The sequence below is a fragment of the Jaculus jaculus genome, chromosome 5 (assembly GCF_020740685.1).
Source record: "Jaculus jaculus isolate mJacJac1 chromosome 5, mJacJac1.mat.Y.cur, whole genome shotgun sequence".
NCBI lineage: Eukaryota > Metazoa > Chordata > Mammalia > Rodentia > Dipodidae > Jaculus > Jaculus jaculus.
This window is the reverse complement of record NC_059106.1, coordinates 147,450,540-147,454,662: the sequence shown is the minus strand read 5'-3', so window position 1 is coordinate 147,454,662 and position 4,123 is coordinate 147,450,540. Positions and strand designations below refer to the sequence as shown.

The 4,123-nt window shown below is 34.0% G+C and overlaps 1 non-coding gene across 1 annotated transcript; it reads right to left on the bottom strand.

Moving 5' to 3' along the window:
- Positions 1–2,449: 2,449 nt before the first annotated feature.
- On the bottom strand, positions 2,450–2,556 carry LOC123461119. Its single transcript, XR_006637437.1, has one exon. It is a non-coding gene; the product is annotated as a U6 spliceosomal RNA (small nuclear RNA).
- Positions 2,557–4,123: the final 1,567 nt, after the last annotated feature.

Genomic DNA, 4,123 nt, shown 5'->3' with positions numbered 1-4,123 from the left:
ATTATCTGGTGCTAACTTGCTTACTCTCCATTGGACAATATCCAACTTTTATTTACCAACTATAATATCTTTTATATTTTATTTGGAACATTTTGGGAATGCAAAGCAGATAATGCTAAGGAGAGTGTGTCATACTCTAGACTTTCTTTCTCACTGCCCATGGAAGGTAATAAAACTCTAATCCACAAAATAGTCTTATGCTTTATTTTAACCTCTGAGACAATAATAAATATTTTTATGAATACCGGTGTTAATTTTCCATTTATGGGAATGCTTTTTTGTCAATTGAAAGAATAGCTATTTTTGGAAAAAAAATAAAATTGTATATTAAGGTACAAAACACAGTTCTACTTGACGTGTTGATTATGATGTATGTTTGTACTTCCTTAGTTTAAATGCAGATAAGACAAGGCCCTTTATTTTCTGAGGAAGATTAGCATTAGTAAAATACATTGTTTACATCACAAAGACAGATGAATTTTAAAACTTCAGCCAAAGCTACAGAGCAGTTTCTGTTTCCACAATCAGAATACATGAAATAAACTGCCATAAACTGCATCTCCATAAACATTTTAGATGTTCCTTTAATCTATGCAACTAGAGAACAAATGTTCTGTTTGCAAATGTAGTTCTAACAGGAAATGGAATGGCAATAGGAAAACAGTAAGAGAAACCTGGGTTTAGCAGTGAGATACATGGCACTATTTATAACCAGAGCAAAAAGGCTTTAAAGTACTTGAGGTAAATGAAAATGTATGTTAACTGACATAAGGAAAATCCCTGCAATGCTTAGCCTTGGCCAACAGGTGTCACATTCTAAGTGCATTGCTGTTGGAATTAATTTCATAAAAAGTGACGATGAAGCCATATGTTTCTTATCTTTGCATTCCAACATGATTTCCAGGTCATAGAAATATTAACCAATTACTAAGTTTATTTCCCACCTTGTGTTATGGCGCTAGCATACCACATCATTAAATTGTCACAAAAAATAAATAAAACCTTACTGTATAAACAGCTCAGAAGTACACATTTTTGTTTGCTATTCTTTGTGTTATTTACTATGGTATTTGTTGGTGTAGCTATCTTCAAGGTAAGAACAATCAATTTTATAGGCGATCTAAGATGTCATTTGAAGGTCAGGAAAGTTTACATATCACTTTGGGTCTGGGTCCGTATGAAATATGAACACTGATGTACCATTAGAAAGACAAATTGAGCAGGAGTAAGGCACAGAGAGATTTTTGAAAGCTAATCCCCACCATGCCAAAGGCCTCACAGTCTCCTCATTTTAATCCTTGCCAAAAGCCTATTCTGGAAACAATACCCAATGTACATGCCTGCACAACATGCTGAGCACAACCACACATACCACATATAGCACATATACATACAAGTACATATAAGCTTTCTTACAATTTTATTTCCTACTAAAGAATGTCTGTAAGATGGCTTTTAATTGTATAGTACCTTAGATCAGTATGTTCACAGAGAAGACAAGCAATTTATATACTGCATTTTCTCCAATTCTGTAACAATACTTGAGCAACAAATCAGGTCAAAAATTGAGAATTGATAGTAAGAAGATTCAGTTTTTCTATAATTAAATGTTTTATCCACATTGTTTTAGAGTTTTGTAATTATTAACATAGTTTCTACTTCATGCCTATCTTCATGACGACATGAAGAAACTAAAAGGCAATTTGATTAAAGATATAGCAGTTAAAATATGACAATATGTTAAACTCATAGCATTTTGCAACAGCTATGGAAACATATGTGTACCAATAATACTTTGGATCAATAAATTTTACAGAGAAAGTGCTCATAATGCTGTGGGCTATATTAATTCTTTTCCTAAATAGATGTTTTGGAAAAGTAATCAAATTTTACAAGGTTGAGCATGTAAAAAATAACGAATCTGCAATAGACCAAAATTTTGAACGTCTGAGTCCTATCAAAGTATAAGATTCAGACTGAAACAACAGTTTAACAGTTAAGGTGCTTGCCTTCCTCTGAAGCATAAGGACCCAGGTTTAAACAATTCTCCAGTACCTGTGTAAGACAGATGTACAAGGTGGTACATTTGTCTGGAGTTCATTTGCAGTGGCTAGAGGCCCTGGTGTACCTATTCTCTCTTTTTCCCCTTTCTTCCTTTCTTCTTTCTCTATTTCTCAAATAAATAAACAAATAACGAAACTATTTTTTAAAAAAAGAAAAACATTCTGCACTTAAGTTCATGGGATATGCAGTAGTCAAAATGCAGATATTTATTTTTTTTTTATAGTCTTCACAGATTGAGGTAACTTTATTTGCATTTTACAATGATTTCTCAAGGCCTATATCCAACAAAATCACCTTAAAAAGCTCTATGAAGAAGGGAAGTTTAAGTACAGATGACTATTTGGGGGAGGGGAAAAAACAAGCAGCTTAAATATCTGAGTGAGCAAGATCCAAAGAACGCTTCACGAGTTTGTGTGTCATCCTTGCACAGGGGCCATGCTAATCTTCTCTGTATGGTTCCGATTTTAGTATATGTGCTGCCAAAGTGAGCACCATACCCTTATATTAATGCTACTCTCACTTTGGGTAGAGAATCTTCTCTTTTCAGATGTCAGTGACCTTGGGATGACTCAGAAGGTATCATAGTGCTGGAAAGAAGTGACTGGAGTACTGAGTAACATTTCTACCACACCTTCCAAGGCTCAGAGTCTAATGCGGAAGAGGTGGCCAAAATAATGCAAGTGCCAAAGGAAGGGTAGGACTCCTTACAACGTGCTCCCTCCAGACATAGAATGGCCTGGATATCCATGACCTCATAGTACCTGACACTACCTACACAAGACCATCATAAGAGGAGGAAAAGATCATGACATCAAACTAAAAGAGAGACTGATTGAGATGGGGAGGGGATTATGATGGAGAATAGAATTTCAAAGGGGAAAGTGGGGGGAGGAAGGGTATTACCATGGGATATTTTTTTATAATCATGGAAAATGTTAATAAAAATTGAGAAAAAAATAAAATTTTATGTATGTGTGTGTGTGTGTGTGTGTGTGTGCATGCATTTTTTCGAAAAATAAACTTGGAATATTCACACACCAATATAAATGTTTTATTCCTTAAAAACATAACTTTAATACCTATTCCGTCTTTATTGGCCAGTGAATAACAATGTGGAATTATATATCTTCTTTGTGGCATAGAGAACACAGAGATGTGGATAAATGATGAATTTTTTCCTCTAATAAAATATTCTGCATTTTCTTCTGGCAGTGAAATTATAAACAAACTTTATTTGGTGCCTCAGCCATTGCCTAAGCCCATTTAACTGTCTTCCTAAGTGCATTTGATATCTTTGATGTTGTATAAAATATTGCTGAAGCTCAGGCCTCACAGAGGTTTGTGAAAATACTGCAAGAATAGTGAGTAAAGGCGCATATTTAGTTACATAGTCCCACACCATGCATTTTATTTTGTGCATGTTGAAGAAGACATATGGTTCACTGAACGTAATGAAGAATTATAAACCACCCATGAAAACATGGTCCAGTGAGGAAGCAAGAAGAAATGAGAAGTTAATACAAATCAAAGTGCAAAACTGAAATAAATTGAACCAAATGGGCTTCTATTTTCTAGGTTTTATATTTAATTTTATGGAAATCTTTATTCGCGTAGCTAAGTAGAATTTTATGTTCTGTTTTTGACTTTCAGGAAGACTATGAATGGTTGCCACCATTATTCCAAGAATGTATTTATTTTATTGTGTTTTTTCTAGAATTCTTACCAGATATTTAATACTAGGTAAATGTTTGTGATTTTTAAAGTATTTTATTTTTCATACATTCTGTCTTCTTTTATATCAAGTTACTGGCAAATTAAAAGTTTTAAAGTTATTATTCCATGAGACAGTTGAAATGAATTATCTCATATTGCCCTCTTATACCTAAGGTAACAGTATAGTAATCTTGCCAACTATATCTAGTGTGGTGATTTTCTTTATAATTGTCCCCCATGGCCTCATATGCTTTTGATTTAACCTCATATTTAAATTCTCACTTGTGTTGCCTTTGGAAGCTAGAGCCTTCCTGGTGGAAGTCTGGTGCTATAGGTCAACCTTGGG